Consider the following 17,156-nt stretch of genomic DNA (forward strand, 5'->3'; position numbering starts at 1 on the left):
CATCAAAGAACTGCAATCCGCAGACTGACACAGGAAGAGGGAGCATTCCCAGTAGGCCTCAATGAATGAGAAGTTCACTGGGTGGAGAAACGGAATTTCCTGCAGAAGAATCAACATGAAAGAAGGCATGGTCGCTGCTAAAGAACACAGTATATGTAGAAAGGAAAGAAGTGTCCTGTGGGGAGGTGGGAGGGAGGGATGAGATTTCAATGGTGAGTCGGTAATGAATTCCTAGGGACGCTGAATGTCGTGCAATGGAGTTACCATTTTATCCTGTAGGGCAAGGAAGCTAACAAAATCCTTTACATTTTTCCTTTCACTTCGTCCTATCCACTCATTCCTCTGGAAAATACCAGAGGACTCTCATTCTTAAAGATTTAAGTACCAACTGCTCTAATACTACAAACATCTTCGTTTTTGCTTTATTTAGTCCTAGTCTCTGTGGACACGCATCCATTTTCATCATGACTTTGTAATCATCGTGTACCGATGGGTAATCAGTTGCATACACAATTCTGAAGGAGGAACTGGAGGCCTAACATTGTGTTACAAACACGGTTCCATACTTCACATGCCACCAAGGGCTTTCAGCAGTGGGAGTAATTCAATCAGACCCTTTCTTTGGGAAGACAAGTCTCAAAATCGTAGGATGAACGGAATATCGGAAGGACAGACTTAAGGCAGAAGTACGCTTTGGGAAGAGGCTGCAGTAGTCAGGCAAGTGATGTTAACCGCAGAAGCAGACCAAGGGCAGGGGAATGGAGCAGAGTGCTAGACTGTGAAATAAGTAAGAGGCAAAACCCCAGCATGTGGTCAAGGGACGAAGCATAGGGAGAGGAGATGGTGTCCAGCATCCATGACTGGCTGGCTGCTGATCCTGTCTCTCTAGACAAGGAACCCATAAAGGGAGTCAGGGCAGTGACAGGAGGAGGTGTGGACTCAAGTCGGAGGCACCTATGATTAACCCAATTGGAACCGTCTGGGAAGGAAGATGGAAGCCAATGATCTTAAGCTCCAGAGAGGAAGACAGCGCCATGTTCATCATCAGAGTGGAACTGGTAATGATCCCGTGATGTGATGATGATAATCTTCGGGGAAAGCATGTGCTGTAAGGAGCCCCAGTGAGTTACTTTCTGTTTTCACTCCAACCGTGTGCCCATGTGGCAGTTTAATCTTAATTTCTTTTGATGCACAGCAAACACCGCCTTTCAAAGCTTTCAAACTGTCACCAAGGAAAGGTACCTTCCAAGTAAATCACCTTCTGTTTTGATGATGCCTATTATAAGACCACTCACTGCATTTCCTGAGCTGGTGTGGTTTTTACTCAGTTGTACCCAACCACAAAGCTTCTCCATAGGACTGATGCAATTAGCCCGTGATGGTATCAGCCAGAGGAGCGAGTTGTAACCCATTCCACAGAAGAACATCGGCTTAGGCACGTGAGGGGTATCCAATGTCTCGAAGCTAGAAAGCCTTTCAAGAGCTTCCCGACGATGGTCTTCAGGGAGGGTACCGGAATGCCTCTTTTCCTATGTCTATCTGCCTTCCAAAAGCAGCGCCTACGAGTCAGGAAGCCATTTGGAAAATCTGCAGTTCTCGAGAATGCCTCATGGTAAACAACACAAGCAATGTAGTCGAAGGTCCTTTTAGAACCAGCTCTTCGCTTTCCCCACCACAGATGACTACTCGTAAGGAAATGTTCCATGCACCACTAAAGACCTCCATAACAGCAACACCTTTGCTTTTTCGCTAAAATCGGATGTTCCGTAATTTCTCTAATTTTGTCCCTAGTTATTCCTCCACCTTGAACCCTCTAATGAAGGCTCAAGGCACTGATGGCAACAACTGTCCATTTCCCTTCCCTGACTGACAGCCTATGCACCTGCCTCCTGCATCACAAACAGAGCCCGTGTCCCACTCCCACTGGAAGAGGCCACACAGAGAAAGTCTAATCAGGTTTCGATGAAGCACCATGTGCAAAAGCCTCTTTTGCTCTTAATATTGTTTTGGAAACGGGGTGCCTGGGTGGCTCAGTCGGTTAAGCGACTGCCTTCGGCTCAGGTCATGATCCTGGAGTCCCCGGATCGAGTCCCGCATCGGGCTCCCTGCTCGGCAGGGAGTCTGCTTCTCCCTCTGACCCTCCTCCCTCTCATGCTCTCTCTCATTCTCTCTCTCTCAAATTAAAAAAATATATATATATATTGCTTTGGAAACCTGCGCTTTGTTTTCCTCCCTTAGCTGAGAATGAAAAAAAAAAAAAAAAACTCCATTTCCCAATCCGTTCTGGTATACTTTCCCGCTCCCCAAACCTCCCGTCGCCAGGATTAGACGGACGCCCGGGAGAAGACGCTTCCCGTCCCTGTGCCTGAATGTGCCTTTTAACACAATTCAAGATCGACACACCTTCTCTTAAGTAAAACTGTGACGAAGCCAGAGTGAAAGCAAACAAACAAACAAAAGTTGCAAAAAAAAAAAAAGCTTTGATGCAGGTGGTAGTGGCTGTCTTCACAGCTAATAAATGTCCCGATGCGCCCACTGGTTCCCTTACCGGCTGGCTAGACTTCTCTGAGTTCTTCTGTTTGGTTTCCGTCTGATCTCCTCCCAGGGCTGCACCTGCCAGCAAGGGCATCAGGAGCTGCACTAGAAGTGATGCCACCCTGCAAATCTCTCCTGGATCATCCAAGGCCAGGCTTGCCCTTGCTGGGGCAGGTGGGGGAGGGAGGGAGGGGGGCCCGGGGTCACCACCGCAGCCTGCTGTCATCAGATTCAAATCCCAAATCTGCTACTGGCACTGAGGATGATTTCATGTGTGTCCACCGCAGCTTAACTTGATCCCTTTTCACCAGGGGATCGCTCTCCTGCCACCGGAATGGACAACCTGCGAGCCCTAACAGCTGAAAGAAACAGCATTCACGATGAACTGCCAAGGGCAGCAGGCGTGGCCTTGGGATCGGAGGATGAAGCGTCTGGGATCCCAGAGCACCGCTCCCCCCTCAGATCCACCTCCTGTCCTGGCGCCAGGGCCCCTCTCCCTGGAGCTGACACGACTGCTGGGCCGTATGCAGCAGGAGTCGCCACCCCTAACAGGGGGCAGTCAGAGTCACTGGTTGAAGAGAAGGAGACACTGAAAGGTTTCCAGAACAGCCTCTGACTGAGGGGACTTTACACCTTTGGACAAAACGGGGTTTTTGAGGGTTCAGAGAATATGCAGACTTCACATCCCGAAAAGGCTAAGAGCAACTGAAGGATGAAGGCAACCACCATAGTTGGGTGCTGCTTAAATCAACAAGCAAATACTTCCTGGGCACCTACGACGTGCTCAGATCTAGAGCCGACGCTGCAGGTGAGGAGGCCCAGAGGATGAGCAAGTAGACGCACACTGCTGTCCACAAACTTCAGTGTGGCGAGTCTCTCGGGCTGCACATCCCCAGAAATTCTGACTCATTGAGCCTAGTGTTGCTGAATCTGCAACTTTAGGACACATGCCCAGGTGGCTCTGCTGCAGGAGATCCTGGGGCTAGACCACCTTTGAGAAACGCGGGGCTGTGATCGGATTCCTGCCCTTAGGCAGCCTGCAACCCAGACGGGGTGGTAGCAAACACCCACAAGCACTACATATCCATAGATTTTTTTTTTTTAATGATGCACCTTCTTTTGTGTTTAAAGAGTTTATTTATTGTCAGAGAGAGAGCGAGCACAAGCAGTGGGGAGTAGCAGGAAGAGATGCAGGCTCCCAGATGTGGGGCTCGATCCCAGGACCCTGGGATCATGACCCGAGCTGAAAGCAGACGCTTAACCAACTGAGCCACCTGGGCGTCCCCATAGGTTGCACGTTCTAAATGTTACAGGAGTGCACAGAGGCCTGAGCATTCCAGGAAGACTTTGTGGACGAGCCGGCTCAGCAGGCAGGCAGGAGCTGCATAGAAAGAGACAGCCTCGTGCAACCATCTTAACCAAACCTCCTGACTCAGTGTGACAAGGGGGCCATGGCAGACAGCATGACTGAAGATCAAGACCGGAGTTGGAAGACTGTCACCAAGCAGGTAAACAGGCTTCGTATGTTGAGTGCAGGGAGGGGACCGTCACCAGGAGAACCATAACACTGGCATTTCCAGATAACACCATGTTCGCCTTTTCATTCCACCACATTCATGTGGTTTCCTGCACTTCATAATTTAACACTTGCAAGACCAAAAAAAAAAAAAAATGCTGTCACGAAACCCAAATAAGGCACCACTTGGAGGCAGAGAGCCAGCAGCTAACAAGAGTGACATCTGAGCATCATTTAAAGTGTCATTCATAGCTCTGCTTTGGAAAAGGGATGTTTAGTCAGAAAGAAAAATAATAAATTCTGTGCTACGTAAAACGAAGTTTGGGGCTCCACAGGAAAAAGGGATCGGCAGATAACCCGTAAGACAGTGATAGCAAACAGAGAAGGAAGAGTGAGATCCCCGACAGAGAATTAAAGGACAGGGGTACCTGGGTGGCTCAGTTGGTTAAGCGGCTGCCTTCGGCTCGGGTCATGATCCCAGGGTCCTGGGATCGAGCCCCGCATCCGGCTCCCTGCTCAGCGGGAAGCCTGCTTCTCCCTCAACACTCCCCCTACTTGTGTTCCTCTCTCGCTGTCTCTCCTCTGTCAAATAAATAAAATCTTTAAAAAAAAAAAAGAAAAGAAAACTAAAGGACAATATTCTGTTCTATTCTATTCTATTCACGTAACAATGTGCTACGTTGGCTTTAAAGCTGTAAGGGAATACATCACTAACCACAGACACCACAAGGCCTGTTTGACCAAAGGCCTGGCTCAGAAGATCGTAGAGATAAGTATGGAGAAAGGACCCCAAAGTACCTGGCCCCTTTTCTCCACAATGGCCTGTCCAATGAGCCTCCCTGCCAAAGGTGACCTGCCAAGGACTCACAATCGATTCGGCTAAGAATCAGAGGGGATAATTGTTTAATTAATTTCAGCAGAGTGAACTGTCGAATTTTTAGATTTGCAACAGACCTTGGAGGTCAACGAGGCACACACTGGAGTTTTCTAGAAGTGACCCATTCCCCAAGGATGAGTAAGTTGGCTGAGGTCACCAAGTTAGGTGGGGAGAACTGGCTTCCATTTGAGGACTGTTTCTAAGAACTACGGTCAACTAGGCTGATTAAACTTCCTTGGAAATCCACAATATCTTGGTATCATTTATTATTTCTTTATAGTTTGGAGCCTTGAATTCCACCCCTAGACCAAGGGTGTATTCATAATGGGCATCATATGTAGTTAAAAGGTGCTCAATAAATATATGTTGAGTAAGACTTGGAAAACCCCAGTGCCTCTCACCCTCCCCACCCTGATACTTCACTACAGGGTAAGAAATCTGCCATCAGATCAAATCGACGGTCTCGTGTGTGATTAATTCCTTATGCTCTCAGCTAAAAGCAATGTCTGGAAGACCTAGTCTGTTGGGTCATTTGTGTGTTCAGATGTTCAGATTTTTTTCCCCCTCCTTTTTGGTCTTTTCTAACCACAAATGTACTCAGATCCCACTGCTTTGCAAATTTCAGGAACAAACACACTAAGTAAATTTCGTTGTTCTCTTGGCTCTCCATCACTAGAACAACATTTTCTCAAACAACCTGTTGCTTGGGCTGTAGAGAAATAGCCAGGCACTTGAATAAGCTGTCCTGAGACACCAAATCAACGATGATTGATGAAATCTAGAGCTAATGAATGCCAAGTCCTTTGGATGACTTACCCACAGCCGTTTGTGTTTGAAGACCATCCGTGCAGGCTGAAGTCCACTCCTTCTTGCTCATGGTCTGTAGCAGCATGACTTCTGAGGCCTCAGAATAAATTCTTTCATTTTGCTCCAGTATGCTACAGAAAAGAAAACAAAACAAGTCAGAATGAAAAATGCCACTTCAAGCAGTTAGTTGGTATTCAGGGGGAAATCCCTGGCTTCTCTCAGATGTATATTTTATAACCTCAAACAAGCATGTTAATTATCAGAACGAAGCAATCACACAACTCATCTACCTATGGAGCCCTGAAATACTAGAGCGGGGGAGGAAGAAAGAAAACAGAGCACCTGCTGGGGTAGGCAGTACATCTTGAAAATTATGATATATACCACTGGGAACATGCCCGCAAAATTTCAAGCTTACTAACTGAAATAAGTACACCGAGAAGGATTCACAATGTTTAATAATTCAAGATAACTGATGTGTAGTCATCAAGGGTAGGAAGAGGAGAAAGTTTTGTTTCGAATTAAAATTCATCTGATTCTGCCCATTAAAGACTCAGACTCACTGAGCTACTATTAATATCTTTAAATGCTGTTAGGATTGAACCAAAAAAAGATGAAGTGTTAGAAAGAGGAAATTTTCTATTTTGCACCACAAATAGGTAATTGATGGGTTTTCACTCTGACTCGATACATCTCGATAAAGAACTGCCCCAGCCAAGTTGGAAGGTAGCATTTACTTCACACGCCGAATATGAAATGAATGGTTAAAATATGCATGCCTCTTTATCCTACTCAGAGCACCAGACAAAAGCCTACACATTAGAACTGTGTGTGGCTCTGAAAAGTTCTCTTCTGCCTTGTGAGCTTATAATGTTCACTTGTCACCGGGTGCTGTTCTAGCTTCCCCCGATGCTCAGACAAGTCCACCCCACCGTTTTCTGACAATGGCCATCTGAGCCTGGAAATGGTCTTCAAAAGATGTCTGCAGCCTCTTCTAGCCTCTTGCTAGCTCTTCCTCGTCTGTTTCTGAAAGCACACTGCACGACTGCCATCCAGCTCTCTCACTACGATGACTGCATCCCGCTTGGGACGCCAAACCCTACGCATCTCCAAAGGTCCTGAGGCCACCGCCAGGTCATCATCCCATGACCCGGTTGTAAGAGAGAGGATATACCTTCATGCCTCATGACTGCGTGAATTATCAATTCCTTGAAAGCCTTCTGAAGCTATTACTTTATAGAAGACTCAAAGGGTCTGAGAAGAACTTTTGGGGGGTTGTGTCTATCTGTGGTTAAATGCGTGTAGGCACTCAGAACTTCTGAGGAGGAAGAGAAAGCTGCTCTTGGGTAATGTTTAAACAAGTGAGTTGAGTTAAAGCCCATTATATTTTCAGTCTAGTTGGAAGAGCGACTGCCTGAAAATGGCAAAGTCTTTTTTATTTTCTTGATGTTACCAATACCCACTGAAAGTGGGGCTGTCACGATTTTATTAGTTTTCAGAGCGGCTTTCATGAAATGTACCTCCGCTCCCACTCAAACGTGTAACAGTAACATATTGCTACAAATCAACATAAGCCAGGAAGTTCAAAGCATGACAAACTGTCTTTATCTCACCGTTTGGGTAAAAACAGAATTTTAAAGGGAGGAGGAAGACTTAAGCGAGCCCACTGCGCGTTACTGGCTGATATTAATCTTCTTTTACTAAAAATAAACTGCTGCCTTTCTTTCATTTGTTACCAGTGTTCTGTCGTGGTATTTTAACTGGGAGGGTCTCTGTCGTCTGGCTCACGGTTCTTCTGCAAAGAAGCTGCCGGCCCAGGGTGGCTGACGGCACACAAGTTAATCTGGGCCTTGAGCGAACTCAGGGTTTAATCACTCATGCCCACTGACTCACTGAATGCCAAGTATGGTGTTGGTTCGAAAAGCTTACCCGAAGCTCAGTACCTTCTCGCGGTACTCTTTCTTTCTTTTTCTGTCCTGCTTTTGCCTAAAGAAAGACATCCATTTCTGGATTAGATTTTGTCACCACGTGGAGCAAAATTATCTGGGAGAGGCAGAATGGCTCCCTCATTAGCTCAGGGCCCTTCCCTGGCTGCCAAAGCCAGGTGTCCAGAGGGGCAAGTCACACTATTTGGAGAGAAGAAAGAAAAAAAAAAACACAGAAAAACAGGGGGAACAAGGCCTGATCTAAGTGACAACTTTCCATTCTTACCTCTGTAGATGTGAAGGAGTTGGAAGTGATTCATTTTGTGATCTAGAGCCGACCCTCAATTACACATAATGCACCACGTGGGAGATGACTTTTGTCAAAAGAAAAACCACTGAACATTCTATGCCCCTCCTTTTAAGCAATAATTTCAATATGCTTTCCTCTTTCAGCCAACTTTTCAGCAGTGCTGCTAATAACCAACAAAACAAACTGGCTTGAGTTTAATCTCCTTCGCCTACCCATTCCTGTTTGCCAGTTGAAGCTATAAATAGAGATAAGACCAAAAGTCTAGAAAGAAGAAAAGAACACCAGGGGACTAGAGCATTCACAGATCTGCCTGAACACTGAAAGTTATCTTTATAAACAAGGATTCCAATCCAGATGATATCCTTACAGGGTCTGAAATGCGATAAGCATTTTTGTGATAATTTTCTGAAACACTTATAAATAGGCAGCAGCAGCGGAGTAGATCAACATGTGTCAGAAACAGTGGCTCAAAACCCCTGAGGTGGGGCGCCTGGGTGCTCAGTCGGTTAGGCGACTGCCTTCGGCTCAGGTCATGATCCTGGGGTCCTGGGATCGAGCCCCGCATCGGGCTCCCTGCTCGGCGGGAAGCCTGCTTCTCCCTCTGCCACTCCCCCTGCTTGTGTTCCCTCTCTCGCTGTGTCTCTCTCTTCAAATAAATAAAAAAAATAATAAAAAAATAAAAAATAAAACATAATTATTAAAAAAAAAAAAACCCATGAGGTTTTTTTTTCTCTTTCTTTTCATCTCAGTTTTGCCACTAACTGGATTTTTCAACTTAAGCACCATCTCCTAAGTAGAATTAGTTCCTTATCCATCAAATAAAGGGATATAAGTAAAAGTTCTCCATAATTAATCCCCAATTAAAATTCAAGCGGCTTTTATACGTGTTGGAGTATACCATATCAAATGAGATCTCTAAAAACACAATTATATCTTACATGACCTGTTAGGTACATCGCCATTCTAAAATTCAACAATTAGACAAAGCATAGGAAACAAAAAAGAGGGGCACCCGGATGGCTCAGCTGTTGGGTGTCTGCCTTCGGCTCAAGTCATGATCCCGGGTTCCTGGGATTGAGCCCCGCATCAGGCTCCCTGCTCTGCGGGAAGCCTGCTTCTCCCTCTCCCACTCCCCCCCCACTTGTGTTCCCTCTCTCCTGTGTCTCTCTCTGTCAAATAAATAAATAAAATCTTTAAAAAAAAAAAAAGAAACTAACAGGTTCATTGTGAAATACCACTTCAGTGGGGGATGGGTGTTCTAGTTAATCAACAGGGCTGGGAAAATTAGCTCTTTATTTGGCAAGAGTCAGATCCCCATCGTACACAATTCAGAAAATAAATTCTAATAAATAATTAAACATACAAATGTGTGTTTCCACAGATGTACATATATAGGGTATTTATTATACATATATATGTCATTTTATACAATTAAACACAGATAAATAATTTTATAATCATGAGAGGCCCTGTAGGCCATTACAGAGACTCTGACTTTTTACTTCAAGTGACACAGGAAGAGACCCGAGAATTGTGAATGGAGTGGTATAAAGATCTGCCTTATGTTTGAAGGGATCATTCTGTCTGTTGGGAAGAAGAGACCAAAAGGGGATAAGGCTAAAAACAGGGAGCCCAGTTAGGTGACTGCAAAAATTCAGGTGAGACACCCCATACATGGACTAATAAGGTGGTGATCTTATTACTAGGGGAGGAGGTAGTGAGAACTGGTGAGATTCTAGGTATATTTTGAAGATCAAGTTGACAAGTGGTATAAGAGAAAAAATATATTTTGAAGGTCAAGTTGATAAGTGGTATAAGAGAAAGAAAAGAGTTAAGGAGGATCCATTCAAGTTTTTGACCAGATCATCTCTACGAACAGAGTTGCCATTCACCAAAACAGAAAAGATCATGGTTCGAGAAGCAGGTGTTGGGAGCTCCATTTTTGCATGTCAGATCTCAGCTGCCTAATAGACATCCTGGGGAGATACCACATAGACAGTAGGATATGGGAGATACCAAGTAGCCAGTAGGATGTGAAAGTTTGAAATTCACAGACATGTGGACATAAGACAAGTTAAAGCACGAGTAACTGTCATAGGTGGGTCCCAAGATCACACCTCTTGGTATTCATGCCCATGTATAGTCCTCTCCCCTTGAGTATAGACTAGATTGAGCCATTCTCGTCTAACAAACAGAGGGCAGCAAAGGCAATGGGATGTCATTTCCATGATTAGGTGACAAAACTGGCTTCCATCTTGGATGCTCTAGAACATTCTCTCCAGGGTTACTCACAATGGGGGCGGGGATTGGCTGCCCGGCTGTGAAGTCATCCTGTGGAGGGGCCCACATGGCCTGCTAGCATCTATATGAATGAGCTTGGAAGCAGATCCCAGCTCCTCCCCACCCCACCTTCAGATGAAACAGCAGCCTGGGCTAATGAATGGCTTGACTGCAATGTTACGGAGGTCCCGAGCCTGAGACACTGATCAGAAGTGTGCCCTGGTTCCTACTTACAGAAACTGTGAGATAATAATTATTTCTTCTTTTAAGCCACCGAGTTTTAGGGTAATTTGTTACACAGCAATAGATAACTAATACACTTATGATGTGCAAAGCACTGCTCTAGGAATTTTATACAACTTTGTACAGTTGGAGAAACTGAGTCACAAACAAGTTGCATCACCTGCCCAACACCACCCATATGTGACGGAGGTGGGAATCCAACTCAGGCCATCTGACTCCAGAGCTGAGGCTCTCTGAGATTGCAAGACAAGACCCCTCGAAGATAACCTTTTCTACCTCGGATGTGCATACCTGAAACATGAATTCTCCACTGCAAGGAAGTGCTAATATCATAGATTTTATACAAACAAGGGCCAGTGTGATCTTCGCCAAACTTCTTGTCACATAGCTCTACAATTCTACTTTCGATATCCCAAATATATTACAGTATATACTCAACTGTTGAAGATGGAAAGGTGGCCTCTTGCCATCTGAAGAGTAACCTCCCTCTGGTCCTTTAATTCCCATCGGGTTCATCTGTTTGATTTAACTATGAGAGAATTTCCGGGCGCCTGAGTGGCTCAGTTGGTTAAGCGACTGCCTTCGGCTCAGGTCATGATCCTGGAGTCCCTGGATCGAGTCCCGCATCGGGCTCCCTGCTCTGCAGGGGGTCTGCTTCTCCCTCTGACCCTCTCCCCTCTCGTGCTCTCTGTCTCCCATTCTCTCTCTCAAATAAATAAATAAATAATCTTAAAAAAAAAAAAAAAAACTATGAGAGAATTTCCAGAATAGTTTGTAAATGCTTTAATATAAATTCCTATGGACTGATTGTCCTTTTGCACCTTTAAAGAGCTCTCCCTAGAACTACTCAGTGGTGAAAAAAACACCAAGATACTGGATAAGATAGCCACAGTATTTCTGCTTAAATTTTTTTAGATAATAAGGGAAAACTGATTTCCAGTTGCCAACAGTCACTAAGGATTCAAACAATATTATGTTTTTTTTTTTTTTTAAGATTTAATTTATTAGAGAGAGAGAGTGCATGAGCAGGGGAGGAGAGGGGGGTGGGGGGGATGGGCACAGGGACAAGGAGACTCCCCGCTGAGCATGGAGCCCCATGGGGGGCTCGATCCCAGGACCCTGAGATCATGACCTGAGCTGAAGGCAGATGCTTAACTGACTGAGCCACCCAGGCGCCCCCCCAAACAATACTACGTTTCTAAGTAGGAACTGGTAAGACCAAAACATCAAGAACAAAAGCTTTTGAACTACATGAAGTACAGTTACTACTGTCCCTTTAGTTTTTATAACAAATTAAGACTTTTCCATTTTTTCCCTGATACAGACATGTGAAATAGAGAAAGTCAAAGAAATGATCTCTGTACTTTCATAGAAATTTAGAAAGGCACTGTGGTCAGAAAGGAGACTGGCTACTGTATCCTCCTTATTTTTTAGGAGGAGAATGCCCAGCACGTAGTAGCCGGGAACACGTTCATCCATACGGTGGAATCCTTTTCTTTTGTTTTAACTGTGAAGATTGTGCTCACAACCAATGGAAAGAAAGAATCATTAAAAAAAAAAAAAAAACCCACTGCCATTTATAAATCTTTCTGTTACAAAAAGCGACTGTGTTTTATAAAGGCATATGATGCATCACCACAGGTATTTTTTGCCATTTAAAAATACCGAACAGTAGTGACAGCCCCGCGGCTAGGCTGTCAGGACTAACCTGCAATTTGGACAATTTGTGCGGGGATGACATTATGCTGTCTTATGACCCAAGAAGCAGATGCTCCTGATTAACACACAAAAATGTCTAAAACAGTTTCACAAGCACATGTGTTTGCATAGAAAAGATAGCTTTGACGATTATGCGCAAAATAGTGTCCACTGATGAAGGATGAGTGGTTTTCTTTTTAAAAAAAGAGAGTCCGTCAAATTAATTGGTAAGCTTCCATGGGCCTTCTTCTAAGTAAAGTATGGATGTGACAGAAAGTACTTGACAAATCTTGCTTTTTGTTTTTTTTATTGTTGAAAAAAGTATAATGAAGAATTTGTATGGGTTTTTTTATTATGTTATGTTAGTCACCATATAGTATATCGTTAGTTTTTGATGTAGTGTTCCATGATTCATTGTTTGTGTATAACACCCAGTGCTCCATGTTAAAAAACGGGGAGAGGGTAGCATATATCATGTATTAGCCAGTGTGTTCAGTGGGATGCTATATTCCATGGTGAAACATCATGTTATGCTAAAAATAAAATGAGGACAACAAAGACTGGGATACATCAGGGAAACACTTTTGAGGGACACTGGTGTACTGATAGGTATTGTAAATCTCAAGGAGGAAAGAAAGCATGCAGCTTGGCCCAAAATATGTTTGACCACACAAGACTTTTTCCAGAAAAAGTAAGCAACCAGCAGACACGCATTGACCAAAATGCAACCTAGTAAACAATACACGAGGTCAGTGGTTCTCAAACTTCATGGTTTCAAGTCCCCTTCGCATCCCTAAAATGTATTGAGGATCCCAAAGAGCTTTTAATTAGGCAGATGGTATTAAACAATATTTATGGTATTAGAAATTAAGACTGCAGATAATTTGAAATATATTAAAATTAATTCATTTACGATAAATATTAATATACCAATTGCATGTTACATAAAATATCTTTATGAAAAAGCAACTATATTTTCCAAAATAGTAAGAAGAGTAACAGTAGTAAGCAGAGTAACAATGATTTAAATTTTTGCAAATCTCTTTAATATCTGGCTTAACAGGGGAGCCTGGGTGGCTCAGTCGGTTAAGGGCCCAACTCCTGATTTCAGCTCAGGTCTTGATCTCAGGGTGGTGAGCTCAAGCTCCGCATTGGACTCCATGCTGGGCATGGAGCCTACTTAAAAAAATAAAATAATAAAATCTTTAAAAAATATATATCTGTCTTAACAGATAGTTCTCAAATGTGCCTCTGAATTCAATTTTCTGTGATACGTAGTCTGGTCAGCGTGTAGGCTAGACGTAGCCATGAAGGGCCAGTAGGAACGGGCACTCTGTCAAGAAAACGTCTGTTTACTCGGATTCTTCCAGGTAAGAATCTGGGAAAGGTGTTCACTTTAGACTTCTTTAGCAAATGCTTTCTTTTAATAATCCAGGTTTTAATAATCTACTAAGGATTTGTTTTAACTGAAGACAATAAACTTTTTAAGTACCCTGACCGAGATTCAGAAAGACCTGTTTCATGAAATCAGTTAATAAGGTAGGTATGTAATCATAAACCATTAACTATTTAAGAACGACTAAACAACACTGGCTATTTTGGGGTGTTAATGTACACATGCAATAATAATAGTAATAGTAATAGCTAATATTTGTGGGGGGGTTGTTTTATTTTTAAGATGGGGAGGTGCAGGGGTAGAAGGAGAGAGAAAGAATCTCAAGCAGACTCTGCACTGAGCGTGGAGCCCGACGTGGGGCTCGATCTCACAATCCTGAGATCATGACCTGAGCCAAAATCAAGTCAGACGCTTAACTGAGTGAGCCACCCAGATGCCCCGATAGCTAAAATTTCAGTGTTAAACCCTCAAATTACATTATTTCCTTTAGGCCTTACAATCACCCCAGGTGGTAGACATTTGCATCGTTCTACCTTTATTAAATGAAGAAATGGAGGTGAATAGAGCTAAATAACGTACTTAAGGGGCTAAGTGACAGATTTAGGACTCCAACTTCTGTCTGACACCAAAGATTCTCTCTTAACTCCTCGTTTCCAGTTCACGGTTTAGTAATCCAGATTCTTCTCTGGCTGTTATTCCAAAAAAATCATGAAGTATCTTCTTCCGTTTTCCGTTTCAAAGTGAGTAGCTGCTCGATTAATTAGTCTGGAGCCCACACTAATAAAGGTGCCTAATGGGAACATTCTTCTGCCTCCCAAAGCAGACTATCCACGTTATCCCATGAAAAAGAGAAGTCTCGGGGCGCCTGGGTGGCTCAGTTGGTTAAGCAACTGCCTTCGGCTCAGGTCATGATCCTGGAGTCCCGGGATCGAGTCCCGCATAGGGCTCCATGCTCGGCAGGGAGTCTGCTTCTCCCTCTGATCCTCCCCCTCTCATGCTCTCTGTCTCCCATTCTCTCTCTCAGATAAATAAATTAAAAAATCTTTAAAAAAAAAAAAAAAAGAAAAAGAGAAGTCTCACTCAAAAGCCACATAGGCTAGATGCTGTGAAGCCCAATCTTCTGATTCTTAAAAAGTCATGAGGATGGAGCACTTGTAATGATGTTCTGGAAACAAAACCCAAGGTACCCTGAGTCCGTACTCCCTCTCTCTGAAAGCACATTCATGAAACAGGGACAATTGAAATGCCTGTCATCTCTAAATGCCACAATAAGGCAAGGAGAAAGTATAGGCAGACCTCGTTTTATTGCACTGAGTTTCAGGGTGCTTATCAGATATTATATTTTTTACAAAGTGAAGGTTGTGGCAACCCTGCCCAGAGGAAGTGTATCAGCGCTGTTTGTTCAGCACAGCATTGGCTCACTTTGTGTCTCTGTGTCACATTTTGGGAATTCTCATCATATTTCGAACTTTTTCATTATTATTACATTTGTCATAGTGATCGGTGATCAGTGATTACGACTCACTGAAAGCTCAGATGATGGTTAGCATTTTTTAGCAAGACAGTATTTTTAAATTAATATATATATTGTTTTTTAGACATTACACACACTTAGTAGTCTATAGTATAGCATAAACGTGACTTTTGTTAAGGACTGGGAACCCAAGAATCCATCTGACTCATTTTATGGCGATATTTGCTTTATTGCAGTGGTCTGGAACCAAACCTGAAATGTGTGACATACGTCTGTGCTTCCTTTTCAAGTGCTTTCTTAACCCTTAGCTCCCTTGGGTCACTATACACCTGTGCCCATTATTTCCCCAACCTCAATGGCTTTCCCTCTGCTACCCCAGAATCATTTAAAACATACCGAACACCTTCCTAGATTAGTGTTAATCATTTTCCACCACCCAGCTCAAGACAGCTGTCCTCCAAGAACTACCCCTGCCCCCTTTCCTCGAATCTCCTTGGGCAGGGAACCCCACCCCTGTGGGCTTACTGGTGCACTCCCTGACGGTGGGTAATGCAGCTTCACCTGCATAAGTCTTTTCTTTTCGCAGCTATAAGTAGATGGCGAATGTTCTCAAGACCTTCTGGAGAAGCTCACAGCACCTCCCAAGGGCCAAACACAAGCATACCATGCTTGCTTGTATTTTTCTTGATTGGGTGAAGACTAAAGGACACAGGAGTATAATTTTATGTCAGTTTTATTTTTAAACATCTTTAGATTCTTCAGTCCTGAGATTAAACAAAAATTGGCAGTGGAATTCAGCCAGAAATTGTAGATATTTTTAAAGAGAATAGTGGTCTACAGTATCATCAATGGTGTTCACTGAAAACCCCATGCCAGTTTATTTGTGACATTCTCAGAGTAGACAGAATTAGGTCCATCCTAATGTGAACTGATTTGAGAAGAAAGCAGGATTTAAAAAAAAAAGGTGGATTTGGGATATACCCAGAAATCCATCGATTGTGTCTCACCCTTTCTAAATGCTCAGCCATTCTTAATGACATCCACTACCTACACTTCCATGTCCCACTCAAGTGTTCTGTATATCTGTTTTCAACATGAATACTCAAACTGGCATGGAGCTTTTTAATGGATAGGTCTGTGCACCACAGACTACAGAACACAGAAGAATCCAACTCATTCTCTTGGCACCATAATTACTCTTGGAAAAATTACGCTGCATACTTTGCATAAACGGTATGATCTAGGGGCGCCTGGGTGGCTCAGTCACTTGAGTGGCTGACTCTTAGTTTCCGCTCAGGTCATGATCTCAGGGTTGTAGGATCAACCCCGCGTTGGGCTCCATGCTCAGCACGGAGTCTGCTTGTCCCTCTTCTTCTGCTCCTGCCCCAGTTCACTCATGGGTGTGTGCTCTCTTTCTCAAATAAATAATCTTTCTCAAATAAAAAAAATAAAATCTTTTTTTAAAAAAATGGTATGATCTAATATCTGGTGATAACAACACCTGATAATCCTTCTTTATTATGTCAGACTTACAAGGGCATTTCATTCCCCAAAACCGCCCTTTCTCTCAGACCAACCAAATAGATTGGAGGCTTGTGTATTTGTAAGTGACATGGTTAGGAGCAGGGCTGTTTTGTTTTTTTACCATTCCAAACTACTGCACAGAAGAATGGAAAGCCACCACAATGGTGCATCTCTAATTACTGTCACAGACTACCTAACTTAAATACTGGGTTTCCATTTGTGAGCGCCATGACTGGATTTACAGAACCATGCAAATTTCGGCCTTCCTCTGAAACCTAACAGCCCCGATCTTAACCTTCTTTATCATTCTTGGTGGAAATTTTCAACAACCACAAAGGTGGGGAAAAGGGTGTGTTACATACTAACTTCTTAGTCATATTTCCTGATGTTGCCATTTTAGTATACTTTAAGTATTTACTTATGGCAACACTGAAGTAATTATAGTTTATGAAGCACTGTTCTCTTTCTGTCTTGCTGGACCACTCCGTGTGCTGTACCACAAAAGAAAGTTCTCTGAATCACTGCCATTATTTAGTGAAGGGCTGATGTTCTTACTTGGTGAGCACTTCTC

General features: G+C 43.5%; 1 protein-coding gene across 11 annotated transcripts in view; it reads right to left on the reverse strand.

The window, feature by feature from the left end:
* Positions 1-17,156, reverse strand: part of ATXN1 (ataxin 1) — a 400,118-nt gene that overhangs the window by 288,645 nt on the left and 94,317 nt on the right. For all 11 annotated transcript variants that reach the window (XR_004675816.1, XR_004675817.1, XM_034985728.1 and 8 more), the window contains one exon: positions 5,745-5,866. The gene's annotated coding sequence lies outside the window, so the exon portion shown is untranslated. The remainder of the gene's footprint in view (positions 1-5,744; positions 5,867-17,156) is intronic.

The sequence above is a fragment of the Mirounga leonina genome, unplaced genomic scaffold, assembly GCF_011800145.1.
Source record: "Mirounga leonina isolate KUSES-001 unplaced genomic scaffold, KU_Mleo_1.0 Mir_366, whole genome shotgun sequence".
Lineage (NCBI taxonomy): Eukaryota > Metazoa > Chordata > Mammalia > Carnivora > Phocidae > Mirounga > Mirounga leonina.